At 39.1% G+C, this 26,942-nt stretch overlaps 1 long non-coding RNA gene across 4 annotated transcripts in view; it reads right to left on the reverse strand.

Moving 5' to 3' along the window:
• Nucleotides 1–26,942, reverse strand: part of LOC130153057 (uncharacterized) — a 166,886-nt gene that overhangs the window by 62,670 nt on the left and 77,274 nt on the right. The window contains exon 4 of one of the 4 annotated variants that reach the window (XR_008823197.1): nucleotides 3,669–3,695. The exons of the other annotated variants lie outside the window; for them this stretch is intronic. This is a non-coding gene — a long non-coding RNA (uncharacterized LOC130153057). The remainder of the gene's footprint in view (nucleotides 1–3,668; nucleotides 3,696–26,942) is intronic. 4 annotated transcript variants of the gene reach the window in all.

The raw sequence follows: 26,942 nt of genomic DNA on the forward strand, positions 1-26,942 counted from the left end.
CCTTCAGGATTTGCCTCCTATGAAAATATGAAACCAATATATGCTCTGCTGAACTCCTTTCACTAATTTCCCAGATTCTGTAAGGTCCCGAGGGAAAAACCAGCACCTCACAAAGTATTACTGAATGGATGAGACTTTTGAGTGGATGAGAGATTTAAATTCAGCCTGAAAGCCCTCTGGTTAAGGTCATGGCAATCAGCCAACACATGAGATTTCGTACAGCTGCATTAGTCTCAGACATGAGATAAACATCAGATGCTTTGATAGAATTCAGCTTTCTACAATGCACACAAGTCCTATTGTGAGAACTAAAAGCTGGTTTGTTTCTGAATCTTGTCCACTTTCAGCCTCCTGTGCAGTTCCACCATGTCTCTTTCTTACTTTTCTAGATCTTGGGCTACTTTCCACCCATCGTTTTTATAGTAAAACATCTCAGAGGAAGTTTGTCTGCCGTCTCCACCCAGTGGATCACTAGGTTAATGCACTAAATTAAGTGGAAACTACCCAGTTGAGTATCTGCAGCACTTCTCATCTCAGCTGGCATCAGGAGTTAAGCGTAAAACAGGGAAAATTCATATAAGCTAAGAGTTCCCCCTACCCTTCCAAACAGGTTTTCTGGTTTCTTCTCTGTTTTCTCCTCCGCTGTCCACACACAACCAGGACAAATTCCCTCCTGTTATAGCAAGAGCTTCATCATGGTTACATTCTATGATCTAAACCAAAAGAAACTATTTGACATTTAAATCGCAGTTCATCTGATTTTGTTGTTGGATGACCCCAATAGGCCATTCATTTACCAAATAATCTTAGTAATCAGACATTGGTATTTCAGTAGTATATTTGTTCAGGTTCATTATTGTCCACAGTAGTATCTGTAGTTCATTTATTATTCATATTTTTACATCATAGGGATAGTTTCTCCTGGGTTATACATTTCTAGCTGGGCAACACCAACCTGTCAATGCCAGCTTCTCCTTTGCACAGGAACTCTTCCATCATGACTGCAGCCTGCACACATATTCCAACTTTTGCATAACCTTGTCCACTAAGTCTCTAACATTCACTTAAATTTGAGTTTATAATTTCCAGTTTGCTTTAGACAGAGCCTGCAGCAGCTCATACAATTCAGTAAAATCTTTCTAGCCTTTGGGACCCACAGTGGTGTTAAGACATTGTGATTTCCATGCCTGCCTTAATGTGTTTTCTTCTGCATCTCTTGATCTCAGTCAATTTCTAATAATACTTTCCTATCAACCTGGGCAGCAAGGCAGTATCAGCTCTTGCTGCAGCAGCATAAAAATATCACTCATTCAGTCCCACATGAAGACGATATACTAAGGGCTGGGGAAATCCAGGTGTGCAAACTCTTCAAATACTTTTTATATGTATTTATTCTTCATACTCTTTGAGGAAGCAATCTAGGGTTCCTAATCAAAAAATGTGTAAGAATTGTAAAAACAAAACAACCAAAGCTGTTAATACTCTACAAATATGTGCTTACTGGTCAGGGAAAATAGCCATACTGCCCTTCTTTATTTACTGTCCTATTTAGATCTTTCCTTTCTCCTGCCTCAGTCAATACTGAAAGACCTGTGATGATCAAAGTCTGTGACACTCTCATTTGTGGTCCAAGTGCAATATACACTGCTCTCCTGCATGTGAGCACATCTTCCTCTGTTGCACAGTCTGAGAAACCATCTAGCCTATGACTACTTTGCCAAAGGAACTTTCTCTTTGCTCAGCTCCTGGCTTAATAACCAAATAACTACGTCACTCAGCATCTGTGATCACAGTTTGTTGTATGTAGCACATTGTTTATGTGCAGCACTATAAGGTGTGTAACACACACTGCCTCTCACTTATTTTCATAAGCTGAAACTAATTAATGTATTTCATATGCCAGGGATAAGAGGACAGCTGGAAACCATCAAGGGGAAATGAGAGCAGTACATGAGCTGTTTCTTCAGTCAGCTGTTTCACTGCCCAAGGCGCACTCACGCACACTCACAGCTTCCTCTCGCATGTCCAGTCCTACTCAAGTTCTACCACTGCCACTCAGAAGTCAATACAATTATCCCAGCTTTACAGTGGTATAACAGAGAACAGGCTTGGCCGCAAATTTCCTACTGGCATTCAAAACATTCCTGTTTTATCAAAACCTGATACTTAAAATCTTCTGGGGATATATACAATCAGGATAAAACAGCAATTAATACAACTTAATTGCCTTAGACTATGCTCAGAAATCTCTTCTAACTCACAAATAAAAGTCCACACACTCAAGCCACAAGTCTATAGCTTACATACTCTGTCAACAGATATATCTCTGTCCTATCTCCTGGAGGCCAAACACAGGCTTTGCCCTAACCATGAGGAACAGAAGCAGAGAACTGAGGTTCACTGTGAATGCCATCTTACTGGTCTTCATTTTCTGTGACGGTACTCAGGCCTGGGAACAGTTTTCCAGAATGCTTCTGCTGACCTCAGTTTCTGGGATAGTTCTCCCTCGCTTAACCCTGAACCTTTCACATACACATGAAGATAAACACCCAAAGTTCTACATGCTAAGACTTATGCAAACACATTTTGTGCCAGAGGGCATAGGCCAATAACCTGCAAAGATCCACACCCACACAGAATTGCACAATGGACCACACATATTTTGGAGTATGGCATTTGCCTATCACTAAGAATTATCAAGCACCAGTCATTTCCAGAAACAGTTTGCTGGTCTCAACGGCTCAGTTACACTGCATTTATTTTTGCTTTAAGCAATACCTTCTATGCCAGTCATTCATACCAATTTGGGAGCTCACCCAGATCCTTCCCTCACCCTTTTCCAGGTCCTCAAGCTCAATAACATTTAATTCACCAAGTGGAATTCCTCTGGCTCTTCTCTGCAATCCTAATTTCAACTTTATCCTGATGAGCTGCCAGAGGCATAGAGAGCCTACTCCACAGGGATCCCAAATTCCAGAGTCCACTGCAGACCAACACTACATGACAGAAAATCTTTCAAAAGAAAGAAAAGACTCCATAAAACACCATCAGAGCTCCAATGCTTCAAAATGTGAATTCATACGTCAGTTGTAACATGTTCAAGCCTGGACAATCGGCACATGCATAGACCTCTTCTGAGTCAGTGCTCTGCAAAGGTTGAGCTCTAGGTACCTCGCTGGAGCCTTGGCTCTCAGCTTTGATCCACTGGACAGCAAGTGGATTGAGCTCAGGAAGACCAGCACTCCAGGCAAGAGCAACAGAAGAACTTTCCTCCCAGTTTCACCACTCGTGCAGTAAGCAATGCACCATTTAACTGATACCCTGGGTGATTTTTCCAGAACAGATACAAAGAATTGAAGTGAATTTGCAAGATTTGCTCCTGAACTCATTCAGAACGTTAAATTACAAGATATTTTGTATATTTTCAACTGCCATTGGAAAGGCCCAACTAACAATCCAATTAATCTCAAAACAATAACAGCCCTTAATCTAACATATATCAGCAAATTCCTGTTTCTCCCTTTTCTAACAAAAATAACAACACTGTAGTTGCCAGTGCATTAATAAGATCCTATTTCTGCTCCAGAGACTGAATCGAACCTTTGTTCTTCACAGCAAAGGATTAAGAAGGTTGCTATTTTGGTAATGAGATGTGGAGAGGTACTTACTTTGCAGCTGAGATCCAGGCTGGATGCCTGAGAAAGGAATAAACTCTGTTACCTCAGATGAACTTTATTCTTATAATCAGTATATCAAACTCTCTTAGTGTGATGCATATCATTAACAATAAAAAGAGACTATTCATGAATAATTACAGTTTGATAGCATGTTTAAGGTAATTTACAAAATATGCCTTCTGTTGTAGATAAAGTAATGAATGTAGATTTTAAGATAGCAACACACACACACACAAGACATTAGAAAAAGAAAAATCACTTACTTTCTAGGTAGCTTATTGGTCAGCTACTTTTTCTTTTTTCACGCTAAGTCTAATTTTTTTCCAGATATCTCACTCTTTTAACAGCATATCATGAAGAAAAACTGTCATGAAGTGGCACAAGAAGAAAAAAAAAATGTCAGAAAAACAGCAAATGGTCAGGGAAAAATAGAAGAGCACTCTGAAAAGAAGATCAAATCATAGGACACAGATCCAAGTGCTGAGGCACCAGCTCAGTGCCCAAGATGATTGAGAAAATTGTTTGTGAGGCTGGAAAAGGAAGCAGTGACCTGTGAAAATGAAACCAACTTCATGAAAACATTAGTCATATAAAAAATATGTTGTTTATAGTTATCATAACAACATTTTTATTAAACAAACATGTTTGGTATATAAAGTTGTTGCAAGTAAAACATTTCCAAAGGACTAGGGTAGGTAAGGTAGTGTGGTTAGAAGCTGGCACCAATTTATAATTACATAGGGATCAACTTTTTGCACTTAGAAATGGAAATGTTTTGGACTCACATCAGAGGAGGTCCAAATTTCTAAATGAAAAGTATTATTGCAACAAAATCTAGGAGCATCTTCAGATATAGCAAATACAAACAGAAGTGAAGGCAAACAGACCCTCAACATTTCATTTGCATCCTGCTTATTTGCTGTTGACATGACAAACTACTTTGAAAATATGACAAAAATTAAACTATATACTAACTCTAGTGTACTTTAAACATATTTTTTATAGACCCACCATGTTGCAAGCCACCCTAGAACCAGGCAGAATATCAGAAAGAAATTAGACCATTGGTCATTGTTGATATCCTCTTGGAATGCTGTTTCACATCTGATAAAACTCTTATCTCTCCTTCTTAAGTGAACGGTAAGAATACAACAATAAAAATGCACAGGAGTTCAGATAGCTCTGGCAGCATAGGTGCCAGATTTCCTAGGGAAACAAATCTTAGGCAGTCAAGCTTTGCCTGCATGAGTGGTCACATGCATATTACCCCTTCAATAATTTTTTGGACACAATCACCATTTTCAACCATATCTGATAAAAGCAGACACCTCAAACATAGTTAAATTCCTAACACAGTGCTGCTAAAAGCAGACACCTCAAAAACAATTAAATTCTTAACACAATGTGGGGAAAGAGTTGGATGGGTGAACAGGATCGGCCTTAATAGTGCTCCCAATAAATGAAAGGCTTCAATGTGAACACAACCTACTAGGATTCAGTGTCCATTAGTATTGAACCATAAGGAATTTCCTAGCCACCAGAAAAGCTCCAACTGGAGATTGTGCCTTGTTAAAAAAATAGATAATCCAGTGCCATAGGAAAGGAGACTTCATTTTGAGCTCAGGGAATCAGTTTTTCAAAAAGAACAATGGTAGGAAAGAATTTATGGTTGCAAGTTTGTGTTTACAGGTAACACTTTAATGAAACATTGAAGGACTTGGGCTCAATGCGGATGTGACAGAGCAATATTTTTTAGCCTGTAATATGCAGGAGGTCAGGATGTACAAATAAACAGTCCTCACTCTTTGAGTCTACAGAACATGTTGATTTCCTTTTAAATCCTCCAGCAGGTTAGCTAAACAAAATATCTATTTACAGCAGAGAAAAAGGATTAAATTCTTCAAGGACTGCCATCTGAGTATCAGTGTGAAGTTATGATAGGAGGATCAACCCACTGAAGCCTTCCACATTTATTCTCTCCAGAAACACAAATATTGAGAATAATTGCAGGTTATAAAATAACTCCCTCTTTGAGTACTTTAAGAATTTTCAGCATGGTTTCATTTTCATATCGTACTAGAAATGCCTTGTAATTCAAGTGATAGCTTTCACTAAAAAGTCTTCAAGGCCCTGACCCTGGAGCTTGACCCACACCAGTGCCACTCTGACAGGTCTCAAAGACAAATATGCTTGCAGAAAAAAGGATCCCATCCATGCAAGACTCAAATTTAATCTGTAAGTTTTGCATATGCACCCCTAACACTTAGGTATTCGGCCACCTAATGGAAATTCTTTGGACTGATCCCTAGGAGGAAAAGACATTGTGGTTGAACAAGAAATTCTGGATGTGGTAGTTTCATTAAAAAAAAAAAAGATAAAGCATATTTGAAAATTAAATGCAGAAATTTTGGCTGCCATTTTATTGTGGGGAACTCAAATGGAAAAAAAGTGTCTTACATGCCTTAGCTGAGTTCTCTCTGACAGCCAACTATGCCTGGCCCATGCAGCCTGTAGACAATGAATGGGCTGAATGGACAACTCCAGAAGGATGGAGATATTCAGCTGCATGACAGCTTTATCTGGCTTCACTTTATAAAAGTACAATCTGAGTTCTGTTGGATGGATAAATGGATGGATAGATGGATTCACAGATACACAGAGACACACATTTTTCTTTTACAATACACAAGTCTTTACAATCACCTGAAATACTCTCTCAACTCTGCATAGTATAGCTACAGAATCCGGCATTTCTATGAGAATAGCCTTCTATGTTTCAATTATGTATTATCTCGAACTTGAAGACTTCATAGAAGTGTAAAAATATTAAGCCTCTGCATTTAAATGAAACAGTTTAGTCAACAGGCGTCTCCCTGCAGCATAGTTAGGCAGATCCTTCAAGCCTCTTTTTCCCCAGTATGCAGGACCATGCCATATCGAGTCAAAAGTTAGAGAATATGCCTGGTGTGTCATTCCAGATATCAGGGAAAGGCCCGGGGTTCCAGACACCAGCTGGAGGTTATACTACTTCAAGGGCAACGAAAGGGCAAGTTGGACATTTGCAACTTTCCATAGAAGCTGCAGAGGCAATGCACTAGTGCTCGTCTTCACAGAGGGAGAGACAGGGACAGACCAAGGCACTGGGTACTCTGTGCACTTGCAGTAGTTTGGGAGACTGGCAGGAGGCAACCTAGGTCTTTCTTTCCTTGAACAGTCACAGAAAAATCAACAGGTGCTAAGAGTGCCCAGACATGCTGAAAATGAAGCCATGGTTGTCTCGACTTGGGCAACCAGACTTAGAAACAAATTTTGAAAACAGAGTCTGCAGGGAAATAAGGGTTAGAGCAAAGCTGTCCTAGCTCCCAGGCCTCACACAGAGGCAGCTCTTTGACTGTAGGACTCCTTTTTCCCTCACTTCCCCTAGCCCTTTGCAGTGAGGTGGGGCCAGAGGGGAGGCATTTTCAGCCTTCAGAGGACCTTTATACTGTATTAAAGTATGGTTTCTTTAATGTTTCCTTTTTCAAAAGTAGTAATATAAACTAACTGAGTGAGCTCTTAGGAGAGCTTTTGGCAAGGGTATGGGACAATCCTGTGCCAAACCTCATCTTTGGCATGAAGAAATAAACAGACTGTGGTTCTGCATAAAGACAAAACTTTTGGAAAGCCTTTAGAATATTTCTCATAATGAATCAGTGGGGGGGTAGTTTTCTTGAAATTCAGAATAGTCTCCAGAATACAAATCCAACCTTTAAATGTTTTGGTCTCTTCAATTATAAACTGAGTTCCTTCATTAAAAAAAAAATTAAAAAATAAAAATAAAAATTGAAACAATTAAATGATGAATGATGGATATGCTCTGATTTTGAACAATCCTCATTAAGTCTATTTCCATACCATTTCATCTGTCTATAGCAATTAAAATATTTTGTCAGATAGGAGTGAAATTACTCTCATCACTCTATATTACAGAAAGGGAAACTGAGATTGAAAATCATGTGCCTTGTCTGCCTAAAGCCACAAAGGATCCACTGCCAGATTAGTTTGCTCTAGACTCTGGCTGTTGAGCCCTGTGCTTCTTGATGATGTTCTTGTTCAAGATATCTAAACAAGAATATTGTCAAAGATATGGGAAAGAAAGACTCAATCTTTGATTTTATTTCTGGGTGCTCCCAGTAGTTGTCCATAGTAAACTGAATGGCAATCCAGATAACACAGATGATTTAGAAGAAAAGCAATTACAAAGTTTTGGAAATATTTCAATAAAAGGCTCCTGACAACGAGATTTCTCATTAACATCACACTTCAGAATAAAACACAAGTCAACTAAAAGCCAAGAAGCCTGAGACCTTTATATCATTTTGGTTTAGTACCTGAAACACAACTGCTGTGTTATAGAGTAGATCAACCTCCCATATTTAGCAAATGAGGTTTATCACACATAGATCTGAAACACACTTAGATGAAGATTAAATATCCAAAAGGCTACTATGCTTTGCCAATACACACAGACTCATGTTGGACTGCCCAATGTATTATGAGTGTTATTAAAAGAAACTAAATACTTTAAGAACATTTTAATAGTGTTCCTTTTTGATTTTGGGTGGAAAGGGAGGTTGTTCTCTTCCTTTTCAGGATTATTTCTTCTAAGTACATTTCTAAATCCTGCTTAGTTTTGTTTAACTCCAGCCTTGTGAACCATTTACGTGTTTCTTTCTCTCTCAAGCCTCTTTAAGCACTTTTATATCTCTCCTTCCAACAAGGATTTTGCTTTATTGTTCCTCTTTGTTCTCTCAGAAATCAAGTCTCCTTGCCCACAGTCTGGAGAACTTCTCCCATACACATCCAAGTCCACCGCTGCAGGCAGCGCAAAGGTTTCAGAATTAATAACCTATGAAAAATGAACGAGGCAATTCCCAGCTCACAAAACTTTAAAGTTCTCTGCTTACTCCAGCAGATATCTCTGTAGTGGATTAATTCATTCCAAATCTTCAGCTTTTCTCTGCAATAATGACAATAACAAAAAAAAAATGTTTAAATGTAGATGTCAAAATTCTGATGTCACCACAGGACTGTTCAAGCTGGAGCCAGGACCCTGCCTCAATCTAGACCTTGACACCAGTCTGTCACTTTGAGAAAAAGAACATACCTCAACCACACAGCCCTCCGGTACAGCTACATAGTTCACATTTTTTCAAGCACATCACTGCAAGAAGCAGCGGTTAAGACCAAAGCTTCAAGAATTTCACTAAAGAATGTACCATTATCTGGTTATGTAAAGCCCTTTGGTTAAAGAATACATAAACTTCAAATACCACTGGGGCTTGTGGGTTGAATTTTTGGGGGTTTTGAGTTTAGGAATTTAAGTCACATCTTACTGTGAGAAAAGAGAAAGCAAAAACAACTGAGAAATGGTACTAGTCCATTAAAAACTCAGAGCCATATGCTGTCAGGCCACAATAATAAACAAGAGGTTTGTGTAGGACAGAAAGACAGGCTGTGATCTCCTTTCCACTAATTATCACGAAGCTACTTTGCTGCATTTTTATACTTTCCTACCTTCACACAGTACACTTTGTCCTGGTGTAGCTCCCCCTTATTATCTAGGCCCCCGTTTAATAACTGATCAGTCCAAGTTCTGGTGTACATCCAAGTGCTTCCCGTAACAGAGTTAAGTACTTTGTGTGCAAGAAGGTGAGAGGCTTTTCTTTAAAATTTCCTCCATATTTTCATCACAATTCACTGCAGTGTCTGTAGGTCTGAGGCTACTATACAGAATAGGGCAAGATAGGGTTCTTTAAGTTTAAGATGCATATGGCAACGTTTTAGGCATTCAGAGGCATTACTGAAGTGGTATTTCCTGTAAGTAGCACTATAAAAAAGTAGTTATTTAAAAGGGATTAACAAAACAACGGAGTGGAAGCAGCTGACTTACTGGGAGGTGTAACATGAAGATGGCACGAAGCCAACAGTGAGACAGCTGCGTAGCACATTAAGAAGCGGGATGTTGAGCATCAAGCTGGATTTATACAATAACACCAGAGAAGAGGTTCAGTTGTGGCAACCTTCTCCTGCATGGGTGAGAAAGCCCAAGGCAGTATTTTCAGCTGAGTAAGCACTAGCTGACAGAGAGGAATTCCAAGGCCTGATCCAAATTAATGAAGAGACTTTACTGACCAGGCCCCACATTACATGATGAAGAGCCCAAGCCCTACAGTGAGTTCTGACCCCAGCAGAGTCAAGTAAACTCTACTCCTATCAATAGAAGTGCTGCTGGTGTTCAACAGAAATGCAAATGTGAAAGGGACGTTCCTTTCACAAATGCCTGTCAGGGAAAGCGTCGTGGCCTGTCATGCACATGCACTGAAATACACAGGCAAATACAGACATCCACTGGGTAAATTTCTTTAAGGTAATGTGCATACACATTAGCTCTGAGGGGTACAAACTGCGTTCACTCCACTGACCTCATTCTCAAGCTATATTTAAGTTAGCCCACCATAGCAACTAGGTTTTTTACTTGCTAAATACACAATGTGGATAAATTCTGGCTTTTTCTAAATTGCTGCAGAAGGTAAATTCACAGTTTTCAGGATGAAAAAATGTTTTTTTTATGTAAACATTTTCTTAGCAGGTGATTAAAACCACATTTTAAATATCTTCGTCTTCTATTTAACAACCAAAAAAAAATATAAGCAGATGTTTTTTGGATGAGCTTCATTTTTATTATTTTCCTAAGATGTCCAAAACATGAAACTCATTTAACCCCTAGAGGAGTGACACAGAAATGACATGATGTGCATCATACATCAAACAATGGTCACTCCTGCTGCTCTTTAGACATCTGGGGCTTAATTTGCAATTATTTGCATTTATAGAGCAAAGCTATACAATAGACAAGGGAACACATCTCCTAAGTTGATGCAGAATTAGTTTTCAAAGGGTGACATGCACCATAAATCCTATTGCGTGATTACCGTAAACATGTAAACAAAAGAATGAGGAACAGCGTTGTCTGCTAATGGATGTTCAGTTATGAATTTCAATTGTTACAACATGTGATTAATTTACATGTTCAAATTAAGTCTTCATTTTTGCATGTTTAATTATGAGGTATTTAAAAGCATGGATGGGTCTGTTTGATCATAAGCAGCATCCAGGAAAAAGCTTGGCACTTGCAATTTGCTTGTCCTGGTTTAAAATGCCCTCATTACATCATGGAATGAAGAAGTTAGAAAAAGGAATGTCTCTGTTCCCAGCTAACAATGTACACAAGTCAAGAGCTCTCCTCTTTCTAACATTTCCCATAAGGATGTGCATCAGCGGTATCTTTTTAACACGCAAATGACAGAGGGAATCTTGGAAAACAACTATGTGTCTTTGGAGAGTCCAGTAGTACAGACACTGTGGATGCCATCATTTAATCCCTTTTTAGAGCTCCTCCACTTCCAAAAACTTCATCAGCCCTACATTTTAGTGGGATTTCCATTCCATGCCTCTGTGCCATGGATGAACAGCTCCAGGGACTACACTACAATTTTCCTAGTAAAACGCAGGGGTCCAACTGCAAAGGAGAGCTTAGGGCTGTGCAAATAACTTTTTTCAGTTCAGCTGCCAAGCCAAACAGTTGAAAAAGAATGTTGGTTCAAACTGAACCGAATTCACAATTTTTCCAGGTTTCCACACCAAAACCACTACCATCCCCACCCAGCCCACTGTACTTGGTTTAACATGAAATGTTCCATAGGTCTCAAGAAGAAACATTTTTTGAAAATGCAAACATTTGGCAAATGCTAACTGAAAAGGCAAGGAAATGCAAGACAAAATTTACCAAAATGTTGCAAAAGGATTGTTCTCTTACTTTTTATATACAATTCACGCTGCTACACTGACCAAGTTCCTTTCCCACTGTGTTGACTATACTGGGATTTGTCCCAGCTTCCAAAGTGAGTACCATTAACGTCAGGTTGGAGAGCCATCCTTACTCCACTGCTCACTGACTCTCAACTGTTACTGAAGTAGTTTGTACAAAGTGGCTTATTGGACAGGTTCCAGACAGAACACACTGCAGTACACCTCATTGCTGCTAATTGCTCATGTCCTGTCCTAAGAGACAGGACAGCAAGATCTAAATCTCCAGAGCAGAGGACAGAATTAAACCACAGCATCCACCGTTGCAGATGAATGACTTCAACCACAAGAGAGGAGGTAGAAGAGAAACCTACCCCTGGTGAGGTCTTCCTCCTTCCCATCACCACCAGCATTTTTCCCAGATTAAATTTTCTGGTAGATAAGGATCAATTTACCCCAGATGATTTGCTCAACGCCATAAGTGACCTTTGAGAACACAAATTTTTCTCTTATTGTCCCAGAAGATGTACACTAACCCTGGAGACAGAACAGTTCTTCAAACACAAATGTCCTGTTGTCTAGGAAAGCAAAAAGTATGGTAAATGTAATACCAAGTTCTTCTAGACACAAATTACTACATGCTATGAATACAGTCAATCACACATATACTTGTGGCAGTATACGTACTTGAAAATGCCTATACACCTGAAGCTTCAAGGCACCGCAGCTCAGAAGATCAGCTGCCTGATTTACAAAAAATTCCTGGAGAAAATCACACCATTCCCATTCATTTCTAGAGTCTATGCCCTTTTCTGCATCTTGACAATATTTGCACAAGGAAACTGCTGGACAAGCCAAAATTTAGTTTCCAGTGTCTGAATTCATGCAGGTTTGTGAATGAATGGCCCTTCTCTTTGGTAAGCATTATACATCAATAGAGATGCCATAATCATAGAATCACAGAATCAGAATCATTTAGGTTGGAAAAGACCTTTGAGATCATCACATTCAACCGTTAACCCAGGACTGCCGAGTCCACCACTAAACCATGTCCCTAAGCAGCACATCTACACATTTTCTGAACACTGACAGTAAGAGCAATGGGAAAACATATAGTAAACATATTTATCAGAAGCAATGTTTTCTAATATGAGATAGAAACAGTATTTAACATCTTCAGGTAATACTAGTCACTCACATTTGCTGAATAACTAACAGCCATATATTTTGGCAACATTTTCTTTGAATGTGACAAATAGCTAGTAGGTGACAGCCTACTTTCAGCATCACAGGTTAGAAGTACAACAAATAGAAATTTTACAAAGTAGAAAAGTTTTCTTCACAAAATACCTTTTAAAAAATGGGGAACTGGATTAGAAAAATAAATTGCATTTTTACTCAAGTAGTGGAGGTGAGAAAGAAAAACATGGAAAAAAGTGAAAGTAGTGTTATTTTTTGTTTAAAATTACTAATACATGGAAACATTGCTTTTCAAACTGCATGGGATTAAAATTATTTTTAAAATGTTACTGAAGACACATTTATTTCATTTGTTCTCTTTTTTTGTGCAGCCTTAACTGATAAACTCCTGCAATTATCCTTATAGTTGAAGCCTGCATCTATTGCCCTGGGGCAAGTAGCTATTTGCAGAAGTTTATTAGGTTTATTACTAAACAGTAACTAAATGAAAAAAACCCAGGGCTTTGAAAGACCTGGCATGCACATAACATTTATGACTGAGTAAATTCCACTAATACTTCTATAAGCAATTGTTGTTGTTTTCTGCCATGTTTTTGTGACTTCTAATGTGCTTTTCACTTCACTTTAGGCATTCGAGATTTGCTGGTTAGCTTCTTGGCTGAGGGCGAATTTTAATTTCCAAACTTTGCACGTGCAGCTGGTATTCTCACCACTGCTTTACCTACCACAGGAACCCAGCTACGGCTGAGGGAATAGTTCACAGCACCCAATACAAGACCAGGAGTGAGCAGAACTTCAGCCATTGCCCAGGAGTCACAAACAGCTTCACTCATTGAGCTACATTCAGAATATACCGGATGAAGACAGACAAGCTACTAGGGTAACCAGCAACAACAATTATGCTAGTTACACTACCACACTGATGCAGCCGTAGTATTTCTTGTTTCGTGCTACGTTCGATGTGCAGTGCCATCTGAAGAGATTGCCTCTCACTGAACTGCGACACACTGACCTCCCCCCAAACACCCGAGAAGATCATGAGAATGCCTTAACACACAGCTGGATCACTCTCAGGCAGAGTAATATATTCAGCAAGGATTGCAAGATCCTTAGCTTGCACAGCATTATCGTGGGAGGGCTTTAGTCGGAGCTTTTAAATATTAGCTAAGGAAAAGGGTTGTTTACATAATTTCAGCACAACTCTTCATTCATTCCATTTGGATTTTTAACAGTTTCATTGCTCTTGTTCAATTAGGGGATCATCAGAAATTTGCAGTATTTTAGACATTTGCAAACATTTCACATACTTTTGTGTCAGAACTGTGGTGGGTCACCTGACGTGCAGCTGTGCTAACATATTTAGGGTTTGGATACAAGCTCTTGCACTCTGGAGTATTATTTTTCTACTTGTTTACATTTGAGAATTACTGGATTTTGTTGGGGTTTTTAACCACAAGGTCAAAATTTATGGGAAAAAATTAAGCAATAAATAGGTACAGTGTCTTACCTTCATTTTTCATGGCCTGCCTGCCAGCAGAAGGATTAGAGAGATAAAGCTGGTTTTCTTCTGTGAAACTGCAACTAGCCCAGTCACAAGCTCACAAACACTCCTTTCCGTGTCAGCCATACTTCTGACCACACAAGTGTGGTTTACAGATTATGAGAGTTACAAAAACACATGGCAAAGAGCTCTCGGCAGCTTCTCTTATGTATCAGCAGGAAGAGCTTCCAAGGGACCTCTCCATCTCTGCAGTGCTGAAAAACTTCCAGGGAAAATCTTCCAGGATACTGACGGTCTTGTTAACTCAGGGAAAACTGCACTCTCAGCCAGCCATTTCATTATGGGAAAGTACCAGTTCACAGAAAAATTATTCATAAACACAAAGCTTTACCTGTGAAACACAGAGCTTTACCTGCATAACTTCTGACAGCAAAAACCAGTCTGTACCAGCAGATCACAGACACATTTCATCACTTAAACACACAGACAGATGAATAGACCCCATAATATTTTCTAAAGGTGCATGACAGCAGCCATAAATACACTAAATATAAAGTACCTTATTTGAGGCTATTTCATTCTTCCTTAACTCTGAAGCTTTTTAAGAATGCCAACAGCCTCAATGGTGTGATCCGAGGCATGCCTGATACTGATACTGGATGCTGGTAACATGATTTTTTTTATAGCTAAATTCCCAATTAGGCATATAAAAAAAAGTTATTACACTGTCTTTGAGGGAAATATCTGAAATTATACATGACAACACTTCAAAAATGGAAAAATTACAATGGAATTTGTTCATAAGGATTGTTTAAAGTAATCTTAATAAAAACAAGATGAATCAGGCTGTTGGCTGCAGATGGTTTAACGGACAGTTCTTCAAAACTAGCACTGGAAAGTTCAAAGAAACAATGGCATTTCCTATGGTTGGAGAACTAGGAAGAGTATGTTACCTGCAGGCTCACAGCAAGAGTGCTTCACCACAGACTCAGTGAAGGAGTATATTCCACCTGTCCTTTAGCTGCTGCTGCTACAGGTGTCTCACAGGTGTTAGTTTATACCTGCCCATCCCAACCTCAGGCACATTTCAGCATATGAAAGATCGCGTTCAAATGCCATCCTCAATCCAATTTCAGAGATATAAAAATAAGATTTTGGAATGCCAAAACCATTCGGATCACTACCCAAAGCCTTTTCTGAGCTTAAGGGGAGTGACACAAGTCATTGTTCTTAAGATTGTCTTAACTGACAATAAGAAAACACTTCTATTATAGAATAAGTGACTCGCATTGTTAAATCTGTTGCTGAACACTCAGAAGTAAATTAGAGGTCAACACAGTATTAGGATGAAATTCTGACTTCACCTACTCACAGATATTTCAGCCACCTTGTTTCCACTTGAGAAACCACGGCAAGGTAATTATTGAATGCTCACTGACTTACTTTAAGAAAAGAAAAAAGCACCAAAATTTTAAAAATGCAATCATTTGTTAAAGACTATCAAGTACAGGAGAAGCTGTGAGATAACAGAATCATAGAATCGTTTAGGTTGGAAAAGGCCTTTAAGATCATTAAGTCCAACTGTTAATCTAGCACTGACAAGTCCACCACTAAACTATCTCCCTAAGCACTGGTCTGCTTGAGCAACTCGGTGATGTCTTTCTTTTGGCCTTAAGGTATTGATCGGGCATAAAATCCCCATTGCCAGAGAGAGCCATAGTTCTGCAAGAGCTGATAAAAACTTGGACATTCTGTTCTGTGGGGAGGAAATTCCCACATTTCGAAACAAGTCTTCATTCTAAGCAGGAGTCAAAACACAGCATCTCAAAGTTTCCTGCAAGAAGGAAATTTCAACAGATTCAGTTTTGGAAAAATAAGTTCATTTCATTGTTTAGTTGGTTGTTTCTTTCCCAAATGAAAATGGACAACAAACTGCTCCAGGGGAATCCTGAGATTGCCCCAAGACCTAGAAGTGCTTAAGGAACACCTCTTGGGAGTAGGCTGTACCAAGGGCAGATTTCGACATCCTCAGAAGTAGAACCGTTTCTGCTAGAAACCCATCTGAGTTCACACAGAGTCATCTCTTATGCACTACACATTACCAATATTGGTTGGGTTTTGCTGATGTGTATGAAAAAGAATCTGCATTTGGGCTCTATTTTTTTGCCCAATAAACAGCCTTGCTTGTGAGATTGTTTCCCATCTCCTAGACAGGACTGTGCCTGCACAAAGAACTGGATATTAAGCAGATATGATCAATAGAAATGCTTTTCTTCTGAGCCAATGCAGAGGTCAGTCTAGTCATCCCTTCAGCCTCAGTGATAACAGAGGCTGAAAAATCACATTCAAATGCCATCCTCAATCCAATTTCAGAGAATATAAAAATAAGATTTTGGAATGCCAAAACCTTTCAGATCACTACCTGAAGCCTTTTGAAAAAAAACAACAACCCAGCACTCTATGTTCACATGAACCTAGACTGAACTGGTTCCCTGACAAATACAAAGTCTCCACCAGGATCAAAGCTGTGCCATCAGATACCATCTTGGCACAGAAAGTGTTCATGAGCTCATGTACTTTTTTTCTACCTACTCTGTCTCCTTCTACTCTTGGTCAAAGCTCTATTGACATGACAATGTTTTTTGTAAGAAAAGATGCTTATCCAATCCAAGCTATAATACCTTAAGACCATTTAATACAACAACATTAAAAAAAAAAATTAAGACCATTTAATAAAACAACGTGTAGTGTTAAACACACTCCACTTCTCACCTCAACCCAAGAGGATGGCAAGCAAGGCAACAAAAAACCTAAATCCCTTCAATGTGTATTTTCTGATCCTCTACCTAGTAGCATATCCTTATCATTACTACAACCACCACAAATCAGGTTGTGATGGTCCTGTACTGACAGAATTCCCACTACAGACTCAGTTATCCAGTTACACTGAGTTTTCTTCTGCTTCATTGACCGATAAAGGTCCAGATGCCTCTTCTGATTCTGGACAGACAAGAAAACACCACCTTCCCCTAATACAAGGATCATCATTAACAACTGGGAAAGAGCCAGGAGCTGCCACAGGAACTGAAGCAGGAGAAAGAAACCAAAACATACAGGAAGCAAGGACCAGAGAAGCGTAAGCAGGAAGTGCATGATGAACTTGGATTAATTGTAGCATTATCCAGGACGACCACCTTCCATTCAGAAAGAGCAAAACACTTGTCACAGTAACAACTGATGGAAGACACATTAAGTATTTGCTTCCCTAGTAGTTCTATCCTGAATTTGCCATTGAGCATGGACAGGGAAACAATGGACAACAGGACCACAGATGGGAAGCAATGGTGGAAAGAGCTGCAAACAGAAGGGATGTGTCCAAAAGGAAGCTTTTCTGTTCAGAAACAGGTCATTCTCAGGAAGTATTTGAAAACCTTGCAGCACACTGAAATTATTTAAGCCATTTCATAAATGTCTAATGGTCTGTACAAAACAGTGGACTTCCTGGGGCTGTAACAGGTCACATAATATCAGTCCCATCCACTTTGAATGAGGCAAGTTACAGAAAAAAGCATTGGATGATGCAAATGCCAGAAATGCTCCCTCTGGATGCCAAGTGCCAAAACAAGTGACGGAGTAAACATCCAAACTCATCCTTTTCTATCCTATATTAAATCTATATTCAACATTCTTTTCTATACTACCCACTAGCCAACTGGAAGTCAACTCAGTATCAATATAGGTGAAAAGGTTTGGAACAACCATCTATCTAAAGACTACAGCCATGGCTTGCATCGTCAGTGTACAATTTGCTTTGCTTTCAGGAATACAGCCTACTGGAATCAATCACCAGAAACAAATCAGTCTGGGTTTTGCAAGTCTTTATCTTGACTACAGGTTAAAAGTGTTTACAGTGTAGCCAAGTCTGCCAATCAATATTTTCCTCTGTGATTCACCTTCACAGAATGGCATAATTCTCACCTAGATTCACCACCTCCTGGAAAGCAAGGATTCCTTTTCCACCTGGAAGGCGCAGCTATTAGTGTAGCATCCGCGATGGGGGAATAAAGGCAAGCCAGAAACCATAAAGCACTATCTCATATTAACAGTCTACACTGGTTCAAAGGCCAAGTACTATGTATTTTCATTGCATTAAATGAATCAAAAATTCACAAGTCACAACAGCTGTGGAGGAAATCGGCCAGCACAGCGGTAAATACACAACTGGTATTGCATACTGCCTCAACGTTATCAGCTATACTGCAGCTCCCTGCCTTCCTACCTATAGGCTGTGCCTCTAGGAGGCACCATCGAACTGCAGTCCAGGGCACCTAAGGCATGTAGAAAAGCAGCCACAGCCATAAATCCTCTTTTCACATGTTGTTGCTCATCTGCTCTCTATGAGGAGATGATTTATTTCTGTGGTAGGGAGCTACTCAAAGGAAAGCCTCAAAACATCCTAACAAGGCTAAGTGCGACATATGTGTTATGTCAGCCACTACCCATTAGAAGACCTATTTCCTAGAACTGACATAGATGCAACTATTTTCTGTAAAACAGTCAAAGTGTTGATACCTTCTCTGATATTATGGATATCACTGTAAACGAGGAAATGCAACTTCCACAGATCTTTTTGTTTAGTCTAATTTTTCAGAACATTCGTCCTGAAACATGTCATGTCATGAGACATTGTTGTGAATGTGATACACAAATTATGTGATATACATCCTCCATCTCAGTACTCTGTGCCAAGCTTTTCTTCACAGTCTCGATTCTTCATGACATTCAGCCAATACAGCCATAAAAAGGATCCCCATGGACAGTAATTCTCTCTCCACAGTGAATTAGCAGTGCTTATTCTCTGCAAACAGGCACTCTGGTCAGGGGCAGAATGAGACCTCTTCCCCTCAGATAGTATGGGTGGTAAAGCTCCATCTTTGTTCAGTTGGAGTGATCTGGTGCAGAAGTGGTGAGTCAAGCTCACTGTGCTTGCCCATGGAGTATTTCATTGTGTTCTTTTTGTTTGTGGTTCATGCACATAATCTAAAAGGTCATTCTACACTGAAAGCAGTTGTTTTGCCTGTTCTAATGGAAAAACAATTCCCCATCTCACAACCCATAACAATAAAAATAAGAACAACAAAACCCCACCCACATGGAAGAATCAGCCAGCAAGAACATCCCATTGCACAACATCTTCCCGTTTCATAGATGCCAACCCTTCCCAATTCTCCCTAGATATCTGTTCAAGAAGCTGGGCTATAAAGCATGCCCTGAAGGTGAATAGCTCCGAGAGTTCTTGGTCCTTTGCTTGATCCAAGCAATTACTGTGACTCATCGTTCTTATTTCATGAGTGATTTCAGTTTAAGGTCAATATGGCAATGAGATTGTCATGCTTGGACAGCAAATGATTCATAGAAAACAAGTTAACAGGTGTCCACATACTAATCCCAGTTACCACTGGACTTACATGTTTACTGCATGTTATGGTGCAGACAAAATTGAACTGTGAGTTAATAAATTTGTCTTTAAAATTCCTTTTCAGTGTTGTTCTGTTGGAACTCTACTTTTATTGCAACTGGTGGCATCAATAACACGTCATGGTTTTTTTCTTTTTTTTTTGTAAAAAGGTCAAATACACATACAACATACGATTTAACAGAAAAATAGAAATCTCTCAATTGAAAAACACAGCTGTTTCTTGGTAGCTTTTAACAGACATTTGGTTTTGACAGTTTTCTTGTGATTTTCCTTCTGCTTTGCTTTGGTTTTTAATCAAAAGTTAGTCCACAATTTTTCAAAAGAGAAAAGACATCATTATCTGAAGATGAGATGGGAAGTAAAACAGTCCAGTTTTTTATCAGCTTAGGAGCAAAATTTCAATATGTTTTCACTTCTTCCCCCAAAATCTTCCATTTATGACACTAACAGAGCTGACATACAGCACTAGCAGTAAAGCTTAAATCTCTTTGGTGAAACACTTCGGGTCTTTGTCAAAACACTCAAAGTCAGCACTACCTCCCTGTGAGGGAGCTCACAGGAGAGAGAGGCCAGGGTGAAGTCCAAACACAGCATGGAGATTACTCTGTACCAGAGGTCTGAATTACTGCTTGTTCACACAGAATTCTGCAGCCCCTTCATGGCATGTCTCTCTCCTTTTCCTCCATGAGGGAATGCTTTGCCATGACACAAATCAAGCTCCTGAACTCTTCAGTGCAAATCAAAAATTAAGACAGTTTAAGACATATAATTTGGGTTATGATTTGCAATATTCATTAAGAGAACAGCCAATTCTGGCAAAGAAAAAAATGCCCTAAGCTACAATAATGAATACAAGGTTTGTTACAGCAACAAGACTGATGGTCTCATCCATAATGATCTAACAGTGGCTGCCTTTATATGGTACCTTGTTTTGATTTTCATATCAATAATTCTATTATGTGCCTCAAAACATCTGGATGGATGGCTGACTTGATGCATGTTAAAATTATCCTGTCTGTGGGTATGCATTGGAATAGAAGCTGTTGCAACATCACATAACAGATGTCAGGAGCAGTAATGATTCTTCAAAATTTTGTGCTACTCCAGGGCCACGGAGCACTCACTGTGGTCCCTTCTGCCCTTGGAAGTTACGACTTGCATACGTGAACTGAGCCTCCCAATGCCAAATGAATGCACTAACACAAAACCTTGTCTTTGTGCTTTACTCCAACTGCTTCCCAAAGGCAGAGTCAACACCTGAGTGAGTGCTTCCTGCATGGTGTCACCTTGTCACCTAATACAAAGCAGAGAAAGAATTTCTGCTGCACGTTATCCTGGCAATTCCTAGCTAGTATGGCCATGCTGGGTTTTAACTTTCAAATAAATTGAACTTTTCTTTTGGCTGTAAGGGTATGCATGGCTGCCCGTTCACAGGAATGTAGCATTTACTACTTCATGCAGGGCCTCAAGCACATATCAGCCAGATGATCCACTACCGTAGATCTGGGTAGCTTTTTCACCTCTTGGTACTAAATGTATTCAAACAGCTTGGGCAACTACTGGATATCTCTCCAATTTGATCTGAAATTATGACAAACTTTCTTCATATGCAGAGCTACAGAACCTCTCTGTGAGTTAATATACAAGGTAACTTTAAAGCAATCATTATGAAGAGAGTCTGTCCTTCCTTCTCCCTTTCCCTTACTTCCTAGACTCCAACCTATACTCTCAGAAGAGCTTATTTTGTTCGGTGTTTCAGTATTTAACATGTGTTTTATTTGCTAGTTCTAGGACCAAAGCACAGGTTTATGTAGCACCAACTTTTAGGTATTTCCTGACCTAAGGACAAAACGTAAATTTTCAAAACAGGGGCCACAACTAAATCGTTATTTGCTCAACTCTTGCAAGAACTGTTTCTTCTTAAAATTGTCAGATTTGCCAGAACAACAATTCTAATTCTCTTCACATTTCACAAGTGAACAAGGAAGAAGGATAATGATCTCTACCTACTTTACAAGACGTCTTTTAAGATATTTTCGAAAGTGTCTTCTATATTTACAGCTGAAGTACTCTGAATATGCAGCCACATGCTCTATGTTCTGGTGTCTCCATTAAGACAAATACAGGTAATTGCACAGCACAGCATACTGTACACAGTCCTTTGTGTTTGCCCCAGGTTGTTATCAAGAAGACTTGTGGATGTTTGGCATTCTGCAGCATCTGAGTTACCTTGCACAAGTCACTACCTCAGAGCAGGTAATGGCTGATATTCCAACAGGGCTCTGCATGGATGGGCTGCTTCACAGGGCAGGGGCAGCACGCTCCAGGCTCACGGAGGCAGCTTAGAGTGGGTTGAGCAAAGGCTGGGTTTAAATTGAAGCCATGAAGACCTGCAGCACTGAGCTGATATATTGGGAGAAGAGATTGCTTGACTGGAATTTACCTCATTTATCTCTACAGCAAGAGCAGAAGCCAAGGAGGAAAGTACAAGTCTCAGGATCAGCATAAGATCCCTATTCTGGCGCCAATGGCACCAAGTACTTGGGCACAATGAAAAGAGACATATTAGCTCTAAAGGGAAGCATTTTAATTCTTGCAGGACTCCTCTGGATACATCACCAGCTGGTGGATCAACAATCAGGTATCTTTTAATGTAAATTCATTGCTAGTTCCAAACTTAACTCTTTTGCCTAAGTTCTGATTTCCAGAGTAATTTTACAACATGAGCCTTGAAGGGTTGGTATATTCTTAAAGGACAGTTTGTAGGTCACAGATTAAGAAATTATTTTATAGCTATCTCAGTCAAGATTCTTTCCACTTTTTTTTGGTTTTAAGACACACAGCTTTTTGCAAATTCAAAGGCTTCTGCCATAGTTTTTCTGATCCAAACCTCTACTACTCCTCCAGTATATTTTCCACTGCCCTATCCTCCACTTCCCCCTGTACCCCAAGGCCAAATTATACAAATTAATGTCTTGGGTTTTATGAAATGGACACTGTTGAGAAATGTCAACCCAAAGTCACATTAAGTTTTTCTTGCTTCAAGTTCCCTTGGAAACTTGAAACACAGACTAAGTTTTTCAAAAGCTTCACCAAGATACAAAAGATATTCCAAATAAACTCTTATGTTTAATAAGGCAAAACCAAAAAAAAATATGATTTTGTACAGAGGATTGTGGAAGTCATGACTTTAAAATGATCATTTAATTTTTTTCATTATCTTTAATTCTGGAAGGGTCTGGTTGACCATGTAGAGGCAATAAAACTTGTAATTTAAACTCCTTAATATGTGAAAATTTTCATTTGCCATGGATGAAGTCTTGGGAGCCTAATTCACTAGACCTTTCATGTTCAAAAAGAAAGGTCCTGAGCCCACAAAGATTAAATGCAAAGAAAAGCCTAAGCCAGCACCCTCCTGTGAAACTACAGAAGACCAAAGGACCTATCCCCTTGTCAATATTTGCAGGGCTATGTGTACCCACCTGACTTTGTTGTGCAAATCACCGATATAAATTCACAAACCCTAGACACATGCATTAAAATAAGAGTTTACACACACCCCTATATATACATCAAGGGGGGGGGGGGGGGGGGGGGGGAGTGGCGGGGGGGCGGGGAGAAATCAGGCTAAATGAGCTACCAGGGATTTGGGTGTGCAGTTAGAAAGCAACTTAATGTCATAGACAAGTTATAACTGACCCTTGGCTTGTTCAGAGGCACAATGCTACTGAATCAAGTACTTGGGCTGCCTACTGTATCTCTTTTATTACCATGTTTTTAAATGTGGTTTTCTTTAAAAGGTAATCTAACTTCCTGGAAGGACTTTCCATTCCAGCCCTTATTCAGTGAGTAGCCCAACCAAAATCAGCTTGATCTATGTTTGCAAAACTTTGAGCAAGACTTAATTTCAGTATTGAAATTAAGAAATAGCTACACAGAGAACCTGATTCTGCTCACCTCCTGCATGCAAACAGCTTAGGAACAATGAAACCACTAATACAGCAAAGGCAAGTTCTCACCTGAGCAGCATTAGTAGGAAATCACAGGAAAAAAAAGTTTAGAAAATCTATTCCTAATGCCCAAGTTATAAGACTATTGTATAATATTATCAAGACAATTGATACAGTCTAATTCAACTGCAGATTACTGGTTGTAATCAGCAGTCTGTTACATAAGTCAGGAAAGAACACCAAAAAGTTATCTCTGATCTTAAATATAGCTGAATTTTGTTGGAGTATTACGGGCAGTTGTTTTTCTCTTAATCTGTTAGCAATAGGAAATACATTTCAGTCTACCTGTATCTCTCTTGAGAGATTTGTGTCAATTCCTACCTGCCTACTTCATCAAAACTGCTTCTTTCTTCCACTCTTCAGACCACAGAGGTAAATAGCACAGAGTAGTAGCTGGCTACCGGCATGATACCTTCCAGGATTCAGGACTGCCACAAGACTACAGTGGCAGACTTAATATTGAAGTAAATTTTAACAGTTAAGTTGCATGTATCATTCTTGATGATCTTTATTACTTTAACATTGCATTCTGGAGTTAATCAGTTAATATTCTGTTTGCTCACTGTCAGCTAAGGATGGTTGATTAACAGCACTGCTGTTATGGTAAAGAGAAAAAAAATTACCATTCTTCCAGGATGAAAGTCATGAGGTTTTGGGTTGGGGAATTTCATGTTGGGTTTTTTTTTAATTTTTTGAGACAAAAAAATGTTGACCTATCATATTAACACAGTAAGTCAATAATAAGTAATAACAATTCTTTTCTTCATTAGTTCTTCACTGTGATGTTTTCCGAGATGCTCCACTTCACTGGATTAGGGCAATTTTGTTGTTTTTCCAATTCCAAAGCAGAACAATAATGACAGTAGCATCCAGAAAAGTTTCTTATAATTGCCTAAATTGTATAACACCTTACCAGGATGTCAGGAAAACACCCAAAGAATTTCACATTATAAAACTGGGCATATCATCTGATATAGCAATTTTGAGCACATTTTCAGACTAGCCGAGTTTACAAGCTTTCCCAACTCTAGTTTAGCCAAAAGGCTTTCATGGACCATCTGGTTCTAATGATACAAAACTACAGTATTTGTGTCCTTTTCACTACGCTACATTAAATTACAGCTTAAAACATCAGTAAAGCAAAATCCATTCTTATTATATTATGTTTTTTAAATTATTTGTTAAGTATTTGGCTATGTAGATGTGTTTATTTTCGTAAAACTGTACAGCTTATACTATACGATACAGTCAGCAGAATCCTTAGTTCAATTACTCTTGTATGCTTCTGGTCCACAGCCCACTGAGGCAAAGGGAAGTGTTTCCATTGACATCAATGGGCTCTAAATGAGGCTCCTACTGTGAGTGACACCACATCCTTACTCATCCTAAAACATGTATGAGGTTTCAATACTTCTCCCAAGAGAAAAGGTTCAAATTATGCTTACAGTAGCTCTTCCTAAATTAAAAAATAAAAGGGCCCAAGTGTGCATTCCATGCACGCTTGGTAACCCAACTGAAATTCAGTGAAATCAAAATATTAAGGATGTGATAAGATGTTTTATAGTGGAAAAGCATAGTCTTTGTACACTATATAGTTAGCTATAAATATGCTCTTTGGGTGCAACTTTCACAAGTGCTTGCAAGACTTTACTTTCCAGCAGTTGTTGAAAAGAAATGGCATTTTGAAAAACCCATCCCAAATGTAGCTTATCACTTCTGAACTCAGCCATAAGAGGTTACAGTTCTCTGCATTTCACCAGAAGTCTTAGAAGCTTGCTCTGCAGGTGGAAACACAGACCAAGATTTCAGAAGATGTGTAGGAGAAAAGTTCATTTTTAATAATAAAAGTGCCTAGCTTCTGTAGGTCCAAAGACACCAAACCAATCCAGAGGTCTGAGCAACCATGAAGGTCAACCAGCCACTGCCTCATGAAGCTGACACCTTCCATGCATCAGCTAAGGTCAACCAACAGCAAATATGGTTTCTTACTTATGAAACCTACTGTAGCAAGTGACCATGTGTTTTTCTTTAGTTCCTATCACTATAACCCTGATTGCAAAGTTTTATCCCCCTTGTAGCAAACCCAGTCATAAATATTGAACCTGTTTCACTGAGGTTAACTGAGATACAGGTATTATCCAAAGGGGACATCACAGCCTGTTCTGTTCTATACACTTCCCTGAATCCAAATATGCTGGTAGGGTAAACTTCATTTTGTTTCTCCTTTCTTTCTGCTTTTTTCTTCTCTCTCCATGGTAGCTTCCATGTTATTATTACAAAATAGTTAGAACATAATTCCTACCCTGAATTCCTTACAAAGCCCCCCAAACAGGGTTTTTCTGCAGTAAGAAAGCACTAAGAAAGGACTACTTGAATTGGCCCATACGGAGTTACATGCTAACTGTTGTTATTGTTCTCAGAGAGTGCATTTAAGGTTTTGGGAACAAACAATACAACGAACAGCTGAACAATTTTAATCATGGCCCAGTTCCTAGTTACAATTATTTTTAAGCTGTCTCACCATTAGCTAGACACTGAATTTTTTTTCACAATAAAAAAATATATTATGTAAAACTTAAAGAAATACTGATTTTAAATTACAGTAAAAGTAAAAACCCACCAAAATCTCAAATGTAATATGCTATGACTTCTGCTCTTAGCACAGCACTTGTGTGTTACACAAAATTTTTAAAATGTTCCATTCTCTGTATACTTCATGTACAAGCCAGTTCTCTAGGAAAATATGCTTTCTTAGATAAGTTAAAAGAGTAGCCTCTGAACTCTGTGACTAGACAGAGAATATCAGATTTTGACCACAGACATGTCTGAGCAAAACTACAATGCATGCTCATATGAAAGGCATATTTCATGCATTCTGTATTTCAAAATGCTACAGCAGGGACACATCAAATCAGAGTAAGATGACAGCTCACGCAAGCAAATGAGAACAGGAGAATAAGATGGCACAAGGATGTGAAGATATTTGGAGAGACTACTGACCAAGAATATCCTTTTAAGATCCCTTCTCCATTCATTCAAGGCCTGATTCAATTACTTCTGCTGTAGTCAACAGGAAGACTTGTGGTCTTCAGTGTCTGTTATTGTGGCTCATTACTTGTGTTACAGTAGCACACTGAAGATTCAATTAAGCTCAAGCACTGTAATACCAGGTGCTATACAAACATCCACAGTGTCATAATCCCTTCTTACCAGAGACTGCATCAAGC

This window comes from Falco biarmicus, chromosome 7 (genome assembly GCF_023638135.1).
Source record: "Falco biarmicus isolate bFalBia1 chromosome 7, bFalBia1.pri, whole genome shotgun sequence".
Lineage (NCBI taxonomy): Eukaryota > Metazoa > Chordata > Aves > Falconiformes > Falconidae > Falco > Falco biarmicus.